General features: G+C 44.3%; 1 protein-coding gene across 4 annotated transcripts in view; it reads left to right on the top strand.

The window, feature by feature from the left end:
* Positions 1-219: 219 nt before the first annotated feature.
* Positions 220-23,352, top strand: part of LOC147886101 (SPX domain-containing membrane protein At4g11810-like) — a 134,360-nt gene continuing 111,227 nt past the window's right edge. The window contains exon 1 of one of the 4 annotated variants that reach the window (XM_087395525.1): positions 220-266. The gene's annotated coding sequence lies outside the window, so the exon portion shown is untranslated. Of the gene's footprint in view, positions 475-23,352 lie in introns of all 4 variants that reach the window. The other 3 variants (XM_087395522.1, XM_087395524.1, XM_087395523.1) reach the window with 3 other exon arrangements.

Raw genomic sequence — 23,352 nt, 5'->3', positions numbered from 1 at the left:
TGGCTTTGCTTTTGGCATACCAAGCAAGTTGAATAAATTCAAAGGGCCTCCCTGAAGCTGAGAGAAGAAGAGAGAAAGAAAGGGGGATAAAAAAATGGGGACAGAAATAGCAATCATAAAACATCCACTTCATTTTCCAAAAATTAAAGACCACGTGAACAAACGAATTTGAGGTGTACTTGAGGGGAAGGGAAAGGCCGAGGTCCTTAAGATTTTACTCCCTTTCAGATTTCTCTCTCTAACGATCCCCTGACTCGTGGACCGTGGTGCGTTTTACCGTTTGTGGCTTTTGTGACGGTGGCATCTTTCCTTTGGTACTGTGTCCGCAGCTTGTGTTCTTCAACATCTTCAAGCCCGTCATTCTTGTTGGAGAGCAGGCCTTTCATCGTGATCGCTGCTTGTTTAGCGGCGAACATAGCAGGCTGCTCCTCCTTACCTGTGTGCAGGATCCCGTGGTGCGTTGCCTACAGTAAGGTCTTTCTTTTGCTTAGCTTGGTCAAGAGTATCTTGTTCGTGTTGGAAGTCTGAGCTTGGATGTTGGCTCTTTGCTACCATCCCCTCCCCTCCCTTTGCTCTAAAGATTACCTGCTTTTGGTGGTGTCCCTGTTGCTTCTGTTATGTGTGCTCTTTTTAATACTCGCTTGAATGGCAGTCCTTTGCTTCTCGTTTCTTTGGCGCCGTTCACTTCCGCCGTTTGTCGATAACGTAAATTTATATTTCCTTGTTCACTTTAGCTTTTACGTCGATGGACGCTCTTTAGAGCTCCCTTTCCGTTCAGCTTGCTGCATCAGCTTGGAGCTGCTTTTTACTCGTCTGGTTGTTTCTTGGTTTTGCGTCTCCTTCGATAGCAAGGTGTGCAATTGCTGGTTCTAGGAGGGTTTGGCTGCTTAAACCATGCCCGTGGTCCTCTATGCGCCTTCAGAATCACTTGCAAGGTGACAAGGCAATGATGTCTTTGTTTTTCCTTTCACTCCTTGAAGCAGACATTCGAGTGTTGACCTACTGGTTTGAGTATGAAAGCTTAAATACAGGATTATATAATGGCATTCAAAGTACATGAAAGATATCTAAACAGGTTGAACTTTCAACATTGTAAAACCTCCAGAGACTCCAACGATGGCAATGATAAGTTGACAGCTTACGATGAATCAGCTTGTATTGATGGATTAGTATATGGCAGCTTTCGGGCAGCCTTATTTACTTGTCCCCCACCGGGTGGGACATCTCTTATGCTGTGCGGTCAGTTCATGCATCTGTCCCCCAAGGAGCTTCATTGCAGGGCAGCAAAGAAAGTTATGAGGTACCACGAGGGTACAATGCCCTTGGTTGCACATTGCGGAAGCATAAACTTGAGAGAGTAGGAGGGAGAAAGTGATATCCTGGATTCCGTGAGCAGCCACCTCCTAACGGTTCACACCTGCCAGCAGAAATCTACAAACACTCTTCAGGTCCATGCCCAAGCTTCTAGGTGACCTGTAGCTCTAATACCATGTCAATGTCACACATTGCAGAAGCATAAACTTGGGAGATAGTACGAGGGAGAGAAAGAAAGAAAGAAAAAAAGAAATATTAACATCTTTGGAAGGCCTTGTGGGTCTATGAGACAAAGTACAATCCAAGGCTTACTCATACAAGCCATTGTGGGCTGAGGCAAAGGGCTCTTAGGACCCTTACTTAGTGCTATACTAAAAAGCTCAGAACTCTAAACTAAAAAATGAGTACTCAAAGCTAGTACTAAAAAACTACTAAGCAAGATACATAGCCAGGTGCCATGGTGGCTCTCTTGTGAGTTGCGAAGATGTCTCGTATCTGTGTCTATCTAGTCGTCTCTCCTTGTGGTGGGGAGCGTGGTCTGTGTATCCGTTGGGCCATATCAAGAGTGACGTCGTGGCTTGGACGGTCCTCTCTGAGTAGAGCTGAGATGGGCTGAACTTCCACCGTGCTTGCTTTGGTTGAGCTCTGCATCGTATGTGGTCTCTGTATCCTTGGCTCCATTGCTTCGCGTCTTTGATCCATGCTGTCCTCATGTCAGCTATCTCCTCCTCCTCTATTCCATTATGTACTGGGGCTGACTTGAAAGCATGGAAATCTATGACATGTCGCTATGCATGATCAGCCTCTTGTCTCCTATGGCACTGTTCCCTAATAAAGTCTCTCTGTGTCGCCCAATCTCCATCAAAGGGAGGCCAACACAGACCTGGTCATGAAAGTGGATCAGCTGGAAGAGTGGCCCAAAATCGTGCCCCTTCTGAAAGAGACAATGGTTTTGTCCTCGAATCTCATAGTACACTAGCCAACTACATAGGAAGTGCTCCTTTGCCTCGACCTGTGCTAGTTTGCATAGCGTGCATATCTGTTGCTCTCTAGGCGTGACTGTGGCTCTCCGTGCCTTGATCCTCAGCTAATGGACAAGACCCACATCTATCCATTGGCAATCCTCAATGCATGGTGGGACCCATGTGTCCTCCAGATAATGGGGTCTGATCCTTTGATAGTCTCAGGAAATGGTTGCGGCAGAGCTGGATCTTGGTCCTTAAGTTGGAGATACATATGTGTTGGAGTAGATCCAATCGTATGATATGGTTGATCTCATCTCGTGAGATCTAGAGGGACGAGGCATCTAAGTTGTACTGGAAGGGAGGAAGGCGGTCTAGCTGAATATCTTGCGTACCAGGCCATGCTAACCCCGCTCTCGGGTGACTCTAGTGCCAACCTCGGCAGTCTCCAACAAAATGCGGCAAGAGAACTTCGTTTATAGCATGGAAAAAATAACAACCAAAGGTGTGTGTGAGGATGAAATGGAACAATCACAGTGTGGCAACGGGGCCCTATTTAGGGGGAAGCTTTGGCAGAATTGACCGATTAGCTAGCTGAGACTGGCTTGACATAACCTACCAACTTACCCCACCAAATTTGGTCGGGTCGACCCAACTTGGTTACTCGACCGTGGTCAGGGTCACAAGCTGGTCACTAACCTTATAGAAAACCCAATTAGAAGGCACTGATTAAGTACACCTCTCATAGGGCGGGCACACCGGCTTCCTATTTAGGGGGAAGCTTTGGCAGAATTGACCGATCAGCCAGCTGAGAACACAACCTACCAACTTACCCCACCAGATTTGGTCGGGTCGACCCAACTTGGTTATTCAACCGTGGTCAGGGTCACAAGCTGGGTTACTAACCCTATAGAAAACCCAATTAGAAGGCACTGATTAAGTACACCTCTCATAGGGCGGGCACACCGGCTCTCTAGCCTTCTAGCCTCAGCCTCAGCTCCGCCTAGCCTTAGCCTAGTCTCGCCTAGCTTTCTTGTAGCAGTAGGTTGCACCAATAGAAGCCTGGCGTTGCCAAATAGAAAGCCATCACGGTTTTCTTGCTTTAGTCGCCATCGTGCAACAATTGTTCCAGCTCCAAGCATAGCTCTAGGTTGCTATTACAGATCTCGTACACATGACCAGGTAATAGGTCATGCGCTTCTACTTCAAGGCCAAGCCCAACAGTTCGTCACTATAGGAGGGCACCCAACAATTCATCACCTAAGCGCAATTCAAGGTAGGTTTCAGCAGGGTCAACTCCAGCACAAGGTCTGCTTGGTACAGGATTGCAAGTCACTTTTTTCAGCCCCTAACCCTGAGCTAGGATGAACCCCTAGCCGAGCCCAGGGGTTAGTCTCAACCTAGGTTTAGATATGGCCAACATGGAATGGCCTAGCCTTTCTTGCAGAGTCCCCTTCAACTTCAGCAACTCCAACCAGCAAAGTCCAATCTTCTACAGTTGCAGCTAGGACACCCTCTTCATATGCTCAGACATTCTATTGAGGAGGTCTTAATTGATCAATCATTGGTACACATGAACATATTCTTTATCTATAGCAAGAGGTGAGAGAGAGTTAAAGATGCAATTGGCATCTGTGATAGAGAAACTTCAAGTTCTTGAAGGACCTGGCAAGCAGGCAACAATTGACGAGGTAGTGAAAGCTTGCAAAGCTTCTCTCCCTACCAGTCTCTACAGTTAAAGATCTTATTCACGCTGAAGTACAAATGTCACCACAATGTAAATATCCTAAGTCAAAGTATAGCTGACCATTTATCTGATCATAATTAAAGAGTTTTCATATGTGTTAATTATGGGCAAAGAGTTCTTTTAATGGTCAAACAATTGACTACGGTCAAAGATACTTGACTTTGGTCAAGTAAGCCTGATTTTGGTCTGAGAGACTTGGTTTATTACCAAGAGGGTTAACTGCGGTTAACCAGAGAACCACAGAGTTGACTACAGTCAGACAGTGTTAACTTCGGTCAACGAGACTTGGCATGCGCCAAGAGGGTTAACTACAGTTAACCAAGTTGTGCCAACTTCAGTTGGAGAGATGTGCCAGCTTCGGTTGGAGAGACTTGGCCATAATTAAGGCGCCATGACCATTGGTCATAGCTCCTTAATTACGACCAAGAGGGTTGACTTCGGTCAACCAAGAATTGTGTTCTATGTTTTGTTCACATGTTTGTTCAGTGGGGATGCCCACTCGTGACTAGGATTAGTCAACAGTCTATTATTTGCATGCAAATCGCTAACAATTAATGGGTGCCATGGTGGTGCGCTTCAATTAATTGTTGCAGGTACTATGAGGGGCTAAAGCCAAGCAATTTGGAGCATAGCAAGTATTTCGGAGGCCACCCGCGTGACCAAGTGCTACGAAGACCCCAGAAATTGCCCTTAGAGGCATGTAATAGGATTTAGCCTAGATTTATTTATGACAAGTGGCATGTTGCCATTTTGAAATGAGCTTGAAGCTCTTGTAAAATAAATTCACGTTGAAAATTTTGTATCATCAGCTCCACGCTGAACTCTTGTAACAGATTCTCTCTTCATGAATAAAGCCTTCGGGGGGGTCCAACCCAACGATTTGTCCTGGGCCCTAGTGTGTTTGTAGAGAGAGGGGGAGAGAGAGAGAGAGAGAGAGAGCAAAAGAGATAGCATTTGCAGTAGTTTTGTCAAGGAGATTGCATTGGTATCAGAGCAAAGACTCATGGCCTCCTTAGGCTGTGCCGATCTAGCAAGAAGGCAATAATGGCTAATGGGCAGAGATAGTGCAGAGTGTTTAGTTCTAGATCGTATGCTTAAGATAGGTTATACGCAGGTGTGAACCAAGGCTAAGCGTACGGTGACCAGAAGCAATATCTGAAGTGCGAGCACTGGTGAGGTTTTGAAGCTGGTAAGCTAAAGTGAGGTCCATCGCTTAATTACGAGCGTGGGTTCACGCCGGAGATGCCCTGAGCAGACGGCTGCTTGATGCCTCGGGCGGAGGGCTAGCAGGGATAATCACGCGGGCACGCATGGCGTAGGTCTATCGCCGCTTGACAGAGATACGACGGAGACCGTTGCCTTTTTGGTATGCCACGTTCGACGGAAGATTCATGACGAAAAAGCATTCGCCAGGTTCTATGCACCCGTGATGCGTGCGTAAAAAGATGAAGAAAAAGAGATTGTTGTGGTCAATGGAGCCGGCGACGCTGATTCTATTGACATACGATCTTCTTGACGGAGATTTTTGCAAAGGTTTGGGCAGGCTTGCTAGATGCTGACGTAGTCTGACTGACACGTGGCTGACGTGGCAGGTATGCACAGAGCTGACGTGGTGCTTACACGTGGCACCACGTGTAGCTGACATGGCAATGACACATGGCATGCTGACATGGCACAAGCATGTGAAGAGATGACGTGGCAGACATGGCAGCCAGCCTGGCAGTCCAGTGGTTAGTTTGACTCTGGTCAGTTAATCCTGATCAGAGGTTCAGTTAGTTGGTCTAATTAAACCAGACTGGTTAGACAAACCAGGTTTGACCAACTAACCTTGGCTGTAGTTAACCAGACCATAGCTGGTTAACTAGACTACAGTGGGTTGAGTTCAGTCGGGAGCCAACCAAACCAGACCAGAACTAGTCTGGTTAGTGTAACCAGCCAGTTACCCATGCAGACTGTCAAAAAAAGAAGAAGAAAAAAAAGACAGTTGCAGAGACAGTTCTGGCCATCAATTTCACTTATCTGTCAGACTTTTTCCTGTCAGAAAAACAGAAGAAAAGCAGAGAAATCAGAGATTTGCAGAAAAAGAGAAAATGCATGCTGTCAGATAAACAGAAGAAAAGCAGAGAAATCAGAGATTTGCAGAAAAAGAGAAAATGCATGCCTTTGTGCACTGGAAAGATGAATCAAATGCATTCTGAGTGCTTTTTGCAGCAGCCAAAAAAAAAAAAAAAGGGGCAATACAGTTGTTGATGCTTTACCCATTATTGGCACAAGTTGTGAATGCAAGACACCTCTTGTTGAGGTACTTTCTCTTTGAAAAGCAAAGGCTGAGTGCATCAGTTGCTTACACAGTGTGTGTGAAAGAGTTGCAGATCTCAGACAAGTTGCAAAGATGGCTTCACAGCAACATGCCCAATCATCCCATGAGGGAATGGCAGAGTCTAAACATGTACAGCAGGCTGAGGCTATACAGATGAATAAAGAGAATGCCTACAGAGAGTTGATTACTCAGTTGGGGGAGGCAACAAGTGATCCTTTGTTTCGCAGGATGGTACCACCTCTTTTTGAGCAGATTAGGAAGGAGTGGTGGGCAAAAAGAGAAAAAGAGCAGGTCCTCTTTCCAAGAAGAAGGCGGCGAAGCATCATCACAGTTCATCCAGTTCGTCTTCATCTTCTAGCTCTACCTCTTCATCCTCAACATCATCTTCTTCCTTTGGATCTTTAGAGCCAAAGAAGAAGAAGAAGAAGAAGAAGAAGAAGAAGTCTAGCAGGAAGGCAAAGACTAAAGAATTCAAGGACAGTGGGAAGTCAGTAAGATTTGCCACTTACAATGGCCAGTATGGCCAAGCTGAAAAGGCTATGCAGTTCATAAGGCAATTTGATGCTGCCTTCAGCTTGGAAAATTTCAGTGAGCCCTCAAAGCTTCGTATGGTTGGTTTACACTTGAGTGGTACAGCCAGTGCATGGTGGATAGCTAAAACAACCAACTATGTAGCCCCCAGGAAATTGGAGGACTTCAAGAAAGCTTTCTATAAACAGTTTATTCCCAAACAGTTTCGGGATCATGTCCTTTTGGGTTGGGAGAGCATTCATATGGAAGCACAAGATACAGTTGGTCTTACGACCATAAATTTTGGGATGCATACTTGCAGGTTTCGCCTTTCAAGAATATTTCTGACAAGACTCAACTCAGGAAGTACAGGGCAGGACTCACTCCAAAGATACAGGCCAAAGTGAACACCAAAGATATTAAAGAAATATCAGATCTTATGCATTCAGCCAATGTGGCTAGTCTCATTTACATGCAAGATCCTACTAGTGTGCCTTCACTATAGGCAGGGTTATTGGGGGATAAAAAGCCAGCGACCCCCAAGTTTGAAACAAGAGAGTTTCCCAAGGCTCAAAAGAGGGGATTTCAGCCTTAGAAGCCGAGGGGAAACCAAGTGCAAAAGCCCTATAAGGAGAGACCACAGTTTACCCCTGAACAGATTGAAACTTTCAGGAAAGAGGGTAAATGCTTCAGGTGCAACAAAGAGGGGCATGTGGCTGCCCAGTGCCCAGAAAAGCCTTCAACTTCGAAGGGAAAAGAGGCAAAGAAGCCACGGGGACCTTAAAAGCCAATGGCAGGAGGCATTCCTGACATACTGGGTCATGTTTCAAACTCAGAGGAACGAGAATTGCTGCTATCATGGGGTAAAGTCAGAGACCAGCAAGCGCTGATTTTATTTGATCTAGGGGCTACTGATAACTTCATATCAGAGGATCTAGCCCTGAGGCGGGAATAAAGACGTAGGAGTTGGGCATGGCTTGGGATGCCGACCAAATGTTCTGTGGGAATCTTGTGCCAGTCACTCCCTTTGTTATGCTCTAGCCGAGATAGCATGACCTCGGAAAGATCGGTGGGCATTTTCTCTTAGATGACCAACTTTTGTAATAATTAATGTGCGTAAATGAAATGGTCAAGAGAAGTAATTGCCAAGGTCCTAGGTGAGGGTGAAATGGCATTGACTAGGTGGTTCTGAGTGCTAAGGCCTAGGTGCACCTAAATGTGCAATAATGCCAAGGGGCAAATGGTTTTAATGTGCCCCAAGAGAGGGGTAAATGGTGCACCAAGTGAAAAGGCTAAAATGATGACATGTGGCAAGGGGGAACCATCTAGGGAGTTGTGGGTCTCGTGGATGTGCATGGGAAAAAAAAAGAGTATACGTATCTGTTGTAGAACTGCGATCCATGAGAGTATGGCTGGGTGGAACAATCGATATGCCATCGCCCGTGATCTGAGTTAGAGTTAGAATAGAGACGAGTCAATTGAATTAGCTTAGGCTTGTATCATTTGGTATCAGAGCGCAAGGGAGGAGATCAAGAGAAATGTTCTGGATCGTCGAAGGATCAGAGCGCCAAATAACGGGGAGCCCATGCGACGGACAGATCGTATTGACGCTGCGACGTGACGTACGACTGGCACCCGACGGGATCGACGCTGATCTAGCTTAATGGGCGGTACGTGACGACGAGCAGTTGGCTGTGGTTCAGAACTTGGACAGCGAGAGTGAGGCAGAAGATAATCGTAGGCTGTGACGAAAGACATGAACGGACAACAGGCGTGGAAGAAGGGATGCGGCTGTTCGTGACGTGCAATGGAAGGGAGGATCGTGGACCGTGACGAAGACCTCCGAGCGATTGAATTCGGTGTGCGGGGAACCTACGTAGTGTAAAGGCGTCACGTCAGTCAATAGCCTGCATATCCGGTCGCATCTCGCTTGCTGATCTGCAGAAGCACCGCCTCCGAGGCATTCGAACGCCCCTGCACAGTCTATCTGACCTGGACTTCGAAGGGGGGCCTGCATCAAGCAGGAAGTCTCCTGATAAGTTTGGGGAGCCGTAGTTACAGGGCGAGTCAGGTGCTTGCAGCAAAGCAGTTGATATCGACATTGATTGCGAAGGCGGGCGTGATCCAGGAACCGTAGATGTTGTAGGGAGACTGTACGTCTGAAAAAGAGGAGCGTATGAACTCGGATTGCGTGGAGATTCCAGGGAGCAATTCTTTTTCCTTTTTTTGTCAAAATCTGAGTTTGCAGTCGAGTTGTTCTGTACAGCAGAGGCTGTCGTTGATTTTTCCTGCATAACAAAAAGGGAATTTAAAAGAAAAAAGAAAAAAGAAACTATTTTCCCTTTTGAAACTATGGAGGCAGAAGGACAAGATTCTAGGGTGAATCCTAGTGAGTCTAGAGCACGGTCTACACAACAAATGTCACATCACACAACACCTACTTTGGTCTGTAGGATTTCGATATTAGAAGATGATTTACAGCAAATTATGAACCAGTAGCTCCAAGTGAACGCTGGTCAGAATGAGATCAGGGAGATGGTGCAAGCCTTGTCGGCTAGACCATCTAGAATTGATAAGGGCAAAGCTCCAGCAGAGCCAGAGCCGAGTATACATCAGAGTGTGCTAGGATCAAGGTGCCTAGTGTTGCTAATTATAGACCAGAGAAGTACGCTGGTTAGATGACCGAGCGTAGTTCTGATGTGATCGAGGTTTGGTTACACAAGTGGGAAGAAGCCTTCACCATTTGTGAAATCAGATCTGATCTAAAGAAAATCCGTAAGGCCACTCACCTGTTTATTGAGGCAGCGGATAGATGGTGGATAAAGCAACAGAAGGATCAAGTTGCTCCTACCACCTGGGAAGGGTTTAAAGCTGAATTTAAGAAACACTTTCTTCCACCTGACGAAGAGTCCCGAGCTTGGGATGCTTATAGAAATCTTCGTCAGAGGAGTCTGTTGGTGGCAGAGTACACTGATAAATTCAGGAAATGTGTCATGAAAATAACAGACCCTCTCCCTATGTCGGTTCAGTTAAAAGACTATATCTATGGACTGAACGGCAAGATCAAAATGGAAGTTCGAGCTAAATATGTGACTACATTAGATGAATCTATTGCAGTAGCCCTGAACTATGAGGATGCCAGAGACAGATCTAGTGAATTTGTGTAGGCAGGGACTCAGTATGAGTACCCGAAAAAAGGGGGATTTCAGAGGAAATGGACTTTAAAGACAAGTGTCTCGCAGCCAAGTGGCCAAACCAAGCAGGTGAAGCCGGTTGAGGGACCAACAAAAACAAGTACCACTGTTGGGGTGAAAAGGAAGATAACTCCAATGGCAGCCCGGGCTTGGTCAAAGTCCTCGTTGACCCCTGAACAAAAAGAGAAAGCTAGAAAAGAAGGATTGTGCTTCGGCTGCCTTCAGTGACATCAGTGGAAAGATTGTCCACTGAATAAAGACCGTCGCACGGCTAATATGATAATATTTGAATGCGACGTGGAAATGCAAGAGAGTCCCAATGCGGAACATATGCAGATGCAATTGGCGGGACCTTCTCAGAGGTTAGTACGTGTGTTGTTAAGTGTGTCTGTTACTAAGTTAGTAAGCAGTGCACCTGATAACATCCTTTCAAAGCCCGCAGCAACGGGGTATACGGTTTTTGATGAGCCCGAGTTGATTAAAATGAAAGGGCAAGTAGCCAGTCATGATGTGATTGTGTTGTTGTTTGACACAGCGTCAACACACAATGTAATCAACTCGAAGCTTGTTAAGAGGCTCAAGTTGAAAACCAGTCCGTTTGACTATGCTTATACGGTCAGGATGGCGGACGGAAGTTCAACTGAAGTATGGGACCAGAGGGTTACCCAGTTGGAACTTCGAATTCAGGACTATGTTGAGAAGCTGGACTTTGAATTGACCAGACTTGCTCACGCAGATATAGCCCTAGGCATGGCTTGGCATTTTTGAAAAAATCCAGCCATTGATTGGAAAAAGCATATTTACCAGCTCAAGATGAACGGGGTAGAATATGTTTTGCGAGGTGAAAAGGATTTACCTCGAGGACCATTGATTTCAGCCATGGAAATTCGGAAGACTCCGAAAGAGTTTCTATGTCTGTGTGTAGCATCGGTGGAGTCGATTGATGATACATCGACTAGCACTGAGGCTACCCAAGATGGGGAAATGGCCGAGTTGGCTAAAGAGATATCAGAGAAGTTCTCTGAATGTTTTAGGGATGAACTACCTTATGGGTTACCTCCAGAGCGGAAAGTTCAGCATAAGATTGAACTAATCCCGGGGGCAGAACCTGTAAATAGACCTCCCTATAGAATGAGTTTTACTGAAGAGGCGGAGGTGCGTAGACAACTGGAAGAATACCTCAAGTTGGGGCAGATTCAACCAAGTTTCTCACCATTTTCTTTGCCAGTGATATTAAAGAAGAAAAAGGATGATACGTTTCGCCTCTGTATAGATTACAGAGCATTGAATAATATCACTGTTAAGCACAGGTATCCGATGGCTCGGATTGATGATTTGCTAGATGCATTACATGGAGCCGTGATTTTCAGCAAGATAGATCTTAAGTGTGGCTACCATCAGATCCGGATTAGAGCCGAGGATGTGCATAAAACCGCTTTTAGAAGCAGGTTTGGTCATTATGAGTTTTTGGTAATGTCCTTCGGACTTATCAATGCTCCAGCGACATTCGTCATGCTTATAAACGATTTGCTACGTCCGTATATCGGAAAGTTCGTAGTACATTTTATTGACGATATCCTGATATTCAGTAAAAGTATTACTGAGCATCGTGAACACTTAAGAATAGTGTTCAGCACTTTGAGGAAAGCCAGTCTTTATGTAAATAAAAAGAAAACTATACTGTGTATGGTTAGGCTTGAATACGTAGGGTTCATAATTACTCCACAGGGGGTAGAAATGGATCCGAAGAAAGTGGCTGCGATACTAACTTGGCCAATCCCTCAGAGTTTGACCGCGTTGCGATCATTCTTGGGATTTATCCAGTTTTATAGAAGGCATATCAAAGGATATTCCGGAATAGTATCGCCATTGACTAATCTGACCTCAGATAAAGTACCTTTTATTTGGGGACAGAATCAACAAGAAAGTTTTAACACCATAAAACAAGCTGTGGTCACAGGACCGGTGTTAAAAATAGTTGATCCCGAGAAACCGTTGTTCCTAGAAACCGATGCAAGTGGCATTGCAGTAGGAGCAGTTCTCCTTCAAGAGGGAAGGCCAGTAGCCTTTGAAAGCAAGAAGCTTTCTCCCTCTCAAAGGAATTAGCCGACTCATGAATTGGAGTTGTATGCTGTTATCCATGCTTTGAAAACATGGAGGCATTATTTGTATGGTTCAGAGTTTTATGTGGATGTGGATCATGATACTCTGAAACATTTTAATAAACAGCCTGACTTGAGGGGCCGCCAAGCTATGTGGGCAAAGCTCATGCAGGAGTTTAATTTAACGATTCGGTACCGAAGAGAAAAAGATAATAAGGTGGCTGATGCGTTGTCTCGCATTCTGCATAACCTGAGTTTCACGGTATTAGAGAGTGCTCTAATGACCGAGATCAGAGAAACTCAAAAAGTGGACGAGTTTGTCCAGAGCTTATAGCCTAAGGCTCATGTGTTAAAACCGGGGGAAAATGAAAAGGATGACCTGGCATCCAGAAAAGGCCAAACTTATGCAAGATATACCATAAGGGATGGTATGCTAGAAAGAAATGGCAAGGTCGTAGTACCTAGTCAGAATGATCTCAGGCAGAGAGTCATTCGACAGTGCCATGATAGCCCGTGTGCGGGACATCCAAGAGTCGAGAAGACATATGATCTCGTGAAGCGAGATTTCTTTTGGCCAAAGATGAAAAAAGCATATTCATGAATATGTGACACGGTGTTTCTCGTGTCAGGTAAGTAAGGCCGAGCGGGTGAAGCCACCTGGACTTTTACAGCCCTTGGAAGTACCACTAAGTAAGTGGGAGAGCATTTCCATGGACTTTATTGTAGGGCTGCCTACAACACAAGGAGGGTATGATTCTATCCTTGTGGTGGTTGATCGTCTAACCAAGATGGCTCACTTCATTCCGACTAGAGAGTCTGTTAGTGCCCCGCAAGTGGCGGATTTGTTCATTAGACATATATTTCGTCTGCATGGATTGTCTAGATCCATAGTGTCAGACAGAGATGTCAGATTTACCGGTCATTTTTGGACAGCGGTATTTGAGACACTAAGGATTGAGTTGGGAATGAGTAGTGGGTATCATCCTGAGACGGATGGTCAGACGGAAAGAGTCAACCAGACTTTAGAGGATATGCTGAGGGCATATGTGTCATTGAGGCAACATACATGGGACAAGTGGTTGCCATTGTTGGAGTTTGCCTACAATGATAGAAAACATTCCTCTACTGGGTTTAGTCCGTTTGAACTGAACTATGGTTATAGACCAGCCAATCCAACTATAGTTCGAGTACCTCAGAAAGTGACTAGTGCCGCGAACTTTATAGTTCAGATGCGGGAGATGCTAGCACTTGCGAGAGCTAATATCCGCCAGGCTATGGATAGAGCCAAGGTGTATGCGGATGAAAACCGGTCTATAAGAGTATTTAAGGAAGGAGAAAAAGTTTTTCTCAGAGTTCCTTCGCATTCGAAGTCATTGACTTCAGGAGAGTGTGCTATAAGTTATCACCTCGATACTGTGGGCCGTGGTTAATTCTGAAAAGAATAGGCAAGGTAGCCTATAAATTAGAATTGCCACCGGGGTGTAAGGTGCACCCAGTGTTTCATGTTTCTCGTTTAAAGGAATTTTTGCACATTGGTGACTCACTAATCGAAGGTGTGGTTTTGTTTCAGGAGATAGAGGATAATGCAAGACGCAAACCAACAAGGATCCTGGACCGAGGAACAATGCAAATACGAAATCGGAAGATACCCACGGTGTTGGTTGCATGGCATGGTCAGCCTCTATGGGAAGCTACCTGGGAATCCGTATACCAGTTACGAGAGTGTTCCCAGATTTCATCATCGAGGACGCTGATGCTTGAAGAGGGAAGGAATGTTATGCTCTAGCCGAGATAGCATGACCTCGGAAAGATCGGTGGGCATTTTCTCTTAGATGACTAACTTTTGTAATAATTAATGTGCGTAAATGAAATGGTCAAGAGAAGTAACTGCCAAGGTCCTAGGTGAGGGTGAAATGGCATTGACTAGGTGGTTCTGAGTGCTAAGGCCTAGGTGCACCTAAATGTGCAATAATGCCAAGGGGCAAATGGTTTTAACGTGCCTCAAGAGAGGGGTAAATGGTGCACTAAGTGAAAAGGCTAAAATGATGACATGTGGCAAGGGGGAACCATCTAGGGAGTTGTGGGTCTCGTGGATGTGCATGGGAAAAAAAAAAGAGTATACGTATCTGTTATAGAATTGCGATCCATGAGAGTATGGCTGGGTGGAACAATCGATATGCCATCGCCCGTGATCTGAGTTAGAGTTAGAATAGAGATGAGTCAATTGAATTAGCTGAGGCTTGTATCACCCTTAATAGGGAAACTCCATCTTCATGTACAGAGTTATGTGGATCAGGAAGACTTCTTCATTTCTCCACTAAAACATCATGATGTAGTCTTGGGTATGCCTTGGTTTCATCGCAAGGCAGTGAAGTTGACCCTTCCTGAGAGAGTGCTCGAGTTTGTACATAGGGGCAAAGTACATCGTGTGGTTGTTAGGAATAGAGGGGAAACTATTCCCATTGTATCAAATAGTTCTGTTGGAAAAGAAATAAAGTTTGCAGTTTCAGCTTACATGGTTTTTGTAAAAAAGAGAGATATGGAAATGCATGCTGAAATAAGTGAGGCAGATCAGAATAAATTTCAGTTTCTTGAAAAATTTAAAGATTGCTTTTCTAATGCTTTGCCAGGGGAGCTACCCCCTGAGAGACCTGAGGATCATGGCATAGAACTCATTCCTGGCAGCGAGCCACCCAATAGGCCACCATATAGAGTTAGTGCAACTTAGCGAGAGGAGATTATGACTCAGGTGCAGGACTTGTTGTCCAAGGGGCTGATTCAGCCCAGTTCTTCTTCTTTTTGTTCCCTTGCATTGCTAGTACAGAAGAAAGATGGCTATGGAAGCATTATCTTTTAAGTGTAGATTTTACAGTTAAGATAGGTCACCAAAGTCTGAGATGCTTTTTGACTCAGACAAAGCTTTTCGAGAAGCATATGAAATGGGCAAATATGCTGTCAATGTATCATTTTCAGATTGTCCATACTCCAGGAGTTCGGAACAGAGTGGTAGATGCCTTGTTCCGAAGACCCCAGATCAACAATGTGACTATTGCTTATCATCAGGACCTAGAAGAAATGTGAGAGCAATATGCTAATGATGCAGATTTTGGTGAGATTTTACAGCAAATGCAAGAGGGGCAGTCCACCAGTCACTATTCCCTGAAAGATGGGTATCTTATGAAAGATGACTGCCTATGCATCACTCAAGAGATGAGGAAAAAGATTTTGGAGGAATGCCATGCACCTTCCTATGCTGGGCATAGAGGAATTACAGCAACAACTCAAGCACTAGAGAGGTATTTCTTTTGGCTAGGGATGCAGAAAGATATAGATCAGTTTGTTACTGAATGCCTTACGTGTCAGAAAGTGAAGTATGATAGACGGAAGGCACATGGCCTACTTATGCCTCTTCCCGTGCCTCAGGCACCGTGGGAAAGTATTGCAATGGACTTCATTTTTGATTTGCCAAGATCAAAGTCAGGGAATGATGGGATTTGGACTATCATTGATAGATTCAACAAGCAAGCTCATTTCATTCTGGTTCGTAAAACCATAAAGGCAGATCATATGGCTAAGTTTTTCATGCTCAGATCTTTAAGCACCATGGTATGCCTAAGTCCATTGTCAGTGATCCAGATCCCAGAATGACCAAGATCAAAGTCAGGGAATGATGGGATTTGGACTATCATTGATAGATTCAGCAAGCAAGCTCATTTCATTCTGGTTGGCAAAACCATAAAGGCAGATCATATGGCTAAGCTTTTCATGGCTCAAATCTTTAAGCACCATGGTATGCCTAAGTCCATTGTCAGTGATCGAGATCCGAGAATGACCAGTCTATTCTGGAGAGCTTTATTTGATAATATGGGGATAAATCTAAATTTTACTTCTTCTTTCCATCCCTAGACAGATGGTCAAAGTGAAGTAGTAAATTCTACAACATTGGATATGCTGAAATGCTACGTGGGTGACCAAGGTTCAGACTGGGAAAAGTACCTATCATTGGTAGAGTTCGCTTACAATAATATAGTACATAACTCTATAGGGAAAGCCCCTTTTGAGGTCATTTATGGGAAGGTGATTCTGCCAACTATCCTTAGGACCAAAGATGAAAATTTTGCAGCTGATCAGTTTGTGAGAGACCTCCAGACAGCTTTCAGCCAAGTTCGGACAGCAATTGAAAGGTCTCAAGAGAAGCATAAAAGAGCTGCAGATAAGCATAGGAGACAGTTAAATCTCAAGGAAGGGGATTGGGTACTTTTGAAGTTCGAGAAAGCTAGGCTTCGCACGTTTAAAGGCAAACAGAAAGTGTATGCAAAGTTATCTTCGAGGTACTACGGCCCTTTCAGGGTTACATAAAGAATAAATGAGTTTGCATACAGGTTGGCATTGGAGGATTTACAATGCTTTCCATGTGAGTCTTTCAAAGAAATTCCAGGGGCCAGAGCCTACATAGCCAATATCAGGAAATCCACCAAAAGTGGATGAGCTGGAGGAGGTCCTTCAGCTAGAGCAGATTGTGTACCATACTGTACACAAAGGCCCTCAGGACAAGGAGTTTTACATGTATCTCGTAAAATTCAAGAATTATACGGCATTGGATGCCAAGTGGATGGATGAAGACATGTTGTTCGATCATCCACAACTTTTGGATATTTACAAGAAAGCTTTTTAGTTGAGGTCAACTGAATACAAGCCGAGGGGATGTCACCATAATATAAATATCCTAAGTCAAAGTACAATTGACCATTTATTTGATCATAATTAAAGAGTTTTCATATGTGTTAATTATGGTCAAAGAGTTCTAATGGTCAAACTATTGACTACGGTCAAACATACTTGACTTTGGTCAAGTAAGCCTGATTTCGGTCCGAGAGACTTGGTTTATTACCAAGAGGGTTAACAGCAGTTAACCAGAGAACCACAAAGCTGACTACGATCAAAGAGTGTTGACTTCGGTCAACGAGACTTGGCATGCGCCAAGAGGGTTAACTACAGTTAACCAAGTTGTGCCAGCTTCAGTTGGAGAGACTTGGCCATAATTAACATAGGTGCCACTCATTCCTTGGTATCTGCCTTGTAGGCCTAGTTACAGTGAGTTAGGATAGTTGGTACAGTTAGTACATGTACCACTTAGGACAGTCCAGTTAGGGCACTTAGTCCAGTTAGGGCACTTAGCCTTAGGGTTTTGGACCTCTCTTTTCTGCTGGTTTGCTGGTTAGAGCACCTGTGGCCTCCTCAAGCATTTCCATCGTGAGAACTCTGTTCCGGAGTGTTTTTTGCAAAAGACCGTGAAGTGGTGCAGAATTCGAGCCATTTTCTTGCATTTTTTGCTGCAACCGCCTTACACGTGTGAATCTGTACAGCTGTATGGACCAGCTGCGATGCGTACAGCAGGAAAATGGCTGTACAGCAGTCCGTACACTTCCATACAGCCTCCGAAAGGCATGAATTGCAATGTGCTTTCATCGGTACAGTGGCAGCAATTTAGTGTTGTACGCCTTGCCTTGAGGTTCATGCCAGCCTGTTCGAAGCTTTTTCCAGCCTTTCGGAGCTATCTCGTGTTGCGTGCCGGTGATAGAAGACATTTGGAGATTGCTGAAGTGATCTGGAGGTCCCTCCTTGAGCCCATTCCTCTTCAATTGGCTTCCCTTTGCCTTGGGTTGCGAGTTCCCCTCCATTGGATCACCCTTCTCTCATCTCCAATTGTTCTCCTCCTCGTGGGAGCACTTTGTCTTGCTGTAACTCTCATTTCCAGCCCTCTCTTGGCGTCTCTAATTGCCATTTGCTATCTTTTTCACCTCTCTATCAAGGGTGAAACCCTCTGCTCACATTTGGAGCGTTTTCCCTACTATATTTTTGAGCTACATCATTGGCACCATGACAAGCAGCAAGGATGATTTGTTTGGGATGCTTGGGGCTGAGGACAAGCTTGATGGCACAAATTACCCCATGTCGACATACATGATGGGGCATGTTTTGGTTGCGTGAAACAATGTTTCAGGCGCTGAGGTCAGGCCTACACATAATACTGCTTCTAGTGCTGCCTCTGGTAATACAGGTATTGCTTCAGGCTCATCTGGTGATGGGTCTAATGCTACTTCTGGGGCAGCTGCATCTTCTACTATAGGTATTGTGCCTCCTACACATGGGTAGATTTAGTGGGATGGTCTTGATGCCAAAGCACATGCCTTGATTGCTCTTTCAGTTAAAAGGGTCATTATTTCTCATATCCGGTCTTGCAAGACAGCAAAGCAAGCGTGGGATCAGCTTGCAACCTTATATCAGGTGCAGAATGAGGCGAGGTTGCCTATCTTCGCACGTAGTTGAAAGGCTTAAAGCTTGAAGAGGGTGGTAATATGGATGCCTATCTTACCAGTGGGAAAGATTTGAAAGAGTAGTTTGCTAACATTGATGAGGTGGTGTCTGATTCTTAGCTTGTTTCTAATACCCTTGATGGGTTGCCTGACTCTTATCAGGACTTTGCTACTACATTGAGGTTGCAGGTCAAAATGCCAACCATTATTCCTTTGACTAGCTGGTTGTCCTCTTACTTCAGGAGGAACAAAGCCGTGCAATCCGCAATGCTTCTATGGCTAGTGATCAAGTCTTTGCTGCCCAGCATAAAAACAAATGCAAAGGCCAGGTTTCAATTGGTAAACCCCCTCATTCACATGCTGGACACTCCCATGATGCTTCTTTTTTGGGGTGGGCATGACATTTCTGAATACAGAAAGAGAATCGCATCTGAGAATAAGAAGAAAGAGTCTGGCCTTGCAGTGTGTGGTTCTCCTAGTTCAGATGATAGACATGAGTCAGCTAACTTTGCATAAAACCAGCATTGGGCTTTTCTTGTTACATGTCAGTATAATCCTGGTGTTCATGATATTCATGATGCCTGCATGATAGTTTTTGATGTATCTGATGCCTGGTTCTTTGATAGTGGTGCTAGCATGCACATTACTTTCTGCAGGAAGTTATTCAGCTCACTTGATCATGCATCTAAGGAGGGGACAGTCACATGTGCCAATAATGCATCATATACAGTGAAAGGCATTGAGCAAGTTGCTATTACTTCTGTTTCTGGTGGTCTAGTCACTCTACACAATGTGCTTTATGTTCCAGGCATTCGCAAGAACCTCATCTCTATTTTTGCCATAGCTACTTGTGGCTATCAGGTTCTCTTTGATGGTGTTCGGTATGCGGTTTATGATGCTACACATGCCTTTACCATGGTCTTGATTGGGACATTGACTAGAGGGCTGTATAGACTTGAAGCCTATGACAAATGCTTGGACGATGCTGGACCTGCAGATGCAGATGCAGATGCCTATGCTGATGATTCTTCTACATGGCAGATACCCATTTGTGGCATGAGAGGTTTGGACACCTCAACTTTGGGGCTTTGGTGAAGCTACATAAGGATGGTATGGTCATTGATCTTCAAAAAACGCATATGCCTTCAAAGCATGTTTGTGAACCTTGCTTGCTTACATAGTGATATTTGTGGACCCATGCGGGTTGTAGCTCTTTAGATATTCTATTATTTTGTCACATTCATTGATGACTTTACTAGGTATACTTGGATTTTCGCTTTGAAATCCAAATCTGAAGTTTTGGCATGCTTCAGGCATTTCATTGCCTTGGTTGAGAATCAAAGTGGGCTGAAAACTCACATTAATACAGACAAGGGGGGTGAATATATGTCAAAGGAGTTTGCTGTGGAAAAAGAAGAAGAAGAAGGGAGTTTGTTGTTCTTTTGGCCTCATGTGGCATTCATCATCGGTGCATGGTGCCTTACCCTCCTCAGCAGAATCCCTTGGCTGAGAAAAAGAATAAGTCAGTCAAAAAGGATACTCCTCTGCCAGCCCGCTGCCAGCCCGTACTAGAGCAGCTGTTCGTAAAGAGATTGCTAATTTGGTTGCTTGTGCATCGGTTGCTACAGCATGCAATGAAGAGCCGTGATGCCATGAGGATGCCTTTCAGAATGATTGTTGGTTGAAGGCTATGCAAGCTGAATTGGATTCTATCTATCAGAAAAACACTTGGGAGTTATGTGACTTGCCTCCTAGCAAGAACGCCATTGGAACTAAGTGGGTTTATAAGATTAAACGAAAAGGTGATGGTTTAGTGGACCGTTACAAAGCCCGTCTTGTTGCTAAGGACTATGCTCAGCAGCAAGGCATTGACTTTGAGGATCAAGTCAACTTTCCTTAATGGGCATTTGCAAGAAGAGGTCTATGTTTCCAACCTCCTGGTTTTGAGGTTGAAGGTTCTGAAAGCAAAGTATGCTGCTTAAAGAAAGACCTCTATGGATTGAAGCAGGCACCCTAGGCTTGATATTCCAGGATACATGCTCATTTGCTTACACTTACTGAGGCTACTCTTTACAGCCACAAGACTAGGACAGTTTTGCTGATTTTAGGCACACTGTGGATGACATGCTTGTGACTGGGACACATGCTGAGCAAATGGCAGCTCTTAAGCTTGACTTGTAGAAGACATTTGATGTCTGATCTTGGTCTTTTGCATTACTATCTTGCATTACTATCTGGGCATTCAATTCGCTAGCAGTGAGAGGGGCATTTTGATGTCACAACCCAAGTATATTGGACAGCTTTTGCAACGTTTTCAGTTTGAGGATTGCAAGCCAGTATCCACACCATTAGAGCTTGGTTTTTACTTCTCTTTTGAGGATGGCAGTGGTGCATGTGATGTCACTCTCTATCAGCAGGCAATTGGTTGTTTGATTTACTTATGCCATACGAGACCCGATCTTCAATTTGCTGTCTTGTAGTTGAGTGTATATATGCACAGTCCCTCTACTCACCATTGGTAGGCTGTGAAGAGTGTCTTCAAGTATCTCAAAGGCACTCAGCATTTGGGCCTCCTGCTGATTCTTCACTTGTTATGCATGAATTCACTGATAGTGATTGGGCTGGCTGTTCGGACACTCGTGTGTCACATAGTAGCAACTATTTCATGCTTGGTACTTCATGCATCTCTTGGTTCAGCAAGAGTTGCTACCTCTAGTTGTAAAGCTCAGTATAAAGTAACTTTTACAGCTATAGTGGAGTGTGTTTGGATTGGGAAGCTACTTCCAGGTCTTCATGCATGTCAGATTGCTCCTACCGTCGTCTTCACTGATAGTTAGAGTGCTTTGGCTGTTGCATGGAATCCAGTTTTCCATGCTCGAACAAAGCATATCGAGGTTCTGTCAGGGAGAGATTATCAGCAGGTGATATTGATTTGTCTTATCTTCCCACCAAAGACAACTTGGCAAATCTTTTTATGACGGCTCTTCCTCGACCTAAGTTCGAAGCTTTCCGGCAAGCTTTAAACTTAGTACCTTTTGTGACTTGATCTGTTATACTTGTGAAGAACCAGCCTTCTCAAGAATGCAAATGTGTGCAATGCATGCAAAATTAGAATGCCGATTGGCCCTCCAATGGGGAAGAGCGCCCTCGTGAGAGTACTTGTTTCTATTTTCGACCTACATGCAAGGTGGGAGAGAGATGGTGGAAGAATGTAATGTGGTAGATAGAATGCTATGTGAGAGTCACAATGAAGGGTGATACCCTTTCATTAATGTCCCTTGAGATCACTCAAGTTCCATCTTCTCATTTACACCTACCCTTAGCCTATGACCCATGCATCTACCGTTCAATGCACCTTAATGCACCCTTCCCTTCCTATTGCCCCTAGGACCTAGACACGTGTGTGCACATTTTTATTAATAGAATAAGTGTCACATGTCCAAATTTGATGTCGTTTGAAGCAAGAGCTCCAGCTCGACTAGTCCTATCTACTCAGATGGTCCACCGCCATAACAAATCAGTCGGTGTCCATCATAAATACATATACATGTTACACCATTAGTGTATAATATATAATTATGTTTTAATGTCTACTAATCACAGATTAGTGATTTCTCTTGTCATGACACTCCCTCCTACTTGAATGGGCAGAAGTCCTCTTCTGGATCCTCTCTTGTCTCTTTCTCTTGCGTACACTTCTCTTTTACTTCTGCATTTGCATCTCCTCTTCAAAATCTGTAAATACTCTTCTCCTAGCAGTACACGATCTCTTCTGAATGAGAACTTAAATCTCATCTTCAAGTTTTGGTTCCTCTTGATGCTGAATATTCAAAATGCAGAAGTACCACTGCAGTGCCTCTTCGGTATCTCTTCATGCTCAGAATCCTCTTCTGAATACTTAGCTGCTGAAATCTCTTTATAGTAACTTGCTTAATATGCTGAAACATGTTCTCAACAAATTGGTCAGTATTAAAAGGATTCTCCCACCCAAATGTTTCATTGAACTAGGTAGACCTTGGCTATAGATGATTTTGCCATGGAGAGCTACTTAGTCTATAGAAACTATAGACCTTCAATCTCTTTTTCAAACTCTTCTATTTCAGCCCTATTCATCCTATTGGACGCTCTACACGTAGAGGAAAATATTTATTCTTTGTCCATACTCTACAATGAATCCTACTCTCTATTCAATTCACACATCCATACACCAGTGTTGGCTGAATGGATATCATTTACTCTTGGTTCTATGTTTACCGTAGAGTCCTGGGATGAGGAGGTAGAAGCCTCACCCTCCTGCTTGGATGCTTTGCCTTTCCCTTTTACAGAATTCGTTTTGGCAATTTTGGCTAATAGAGTAGGACATTTATGCCATGGATGCCCTGGCTCTCATCATCAGTCATGGAAGGAAATGATATCCATCCAGTATGTGATTGGCTGTTAACATTTTGTACAAAAGCTTTCTCCTTTCCTTTGTTGAAGGGTTTACGAGGATTCAATTTCCTCTCAGCAATCTCAACCAATTTAGTGAGGTCTTTCAAGGTGGTTGGGTTGAACATTTCAACCTCATACCTCACTTTTGGGGTTAGGGCTGCTAAATACTTCTTCCTTCTATCATCCTTGCTCTTCTCTGGTAACTCTAAAGAGAGTTTCCAGAACCTAGCTGTAAATTCAGCGTTACTCTCGTTATCGATTTGATTGAACCTTTCCCAACAGAAGGTCAATTCTTCTTCATGCCTCGGAGGCATGAAAGTGGCCTTAAACTGCCCTACAAATTTGGACCATTGAAGAATAGGCTTTTTTCCCGTTTGTGATAAGGACCACCACAGCAAGGCATCCTTCTGTAGATGTAGTGTGGCAAGAGCAAGCTTCTCGTGATCTGTCTTATC

The sequence above is a fragment of the Dipteris shenzhenensis genome, chromosome 24, assembly GCF_047967505.1.
Source record: "Dipteris shenzhenensis isolate YYH24624 ecotype China chromosome 24, Dip_SZ_1.0, whole genome shotgun sequence".
In the NCBI taxonomy this organism is placed as follows: Eukaryota; Viridiplantae; Streptophyta; class Polypodiopsida; order Gleicheniales; family Dipteridaceae; genus Dipteris; species Dipteris shenzhenensis.
Note: the sequence above shows the minus strand (reverse complement) of the source record. Positions and strands in the feature narration are given on the sequence as shown.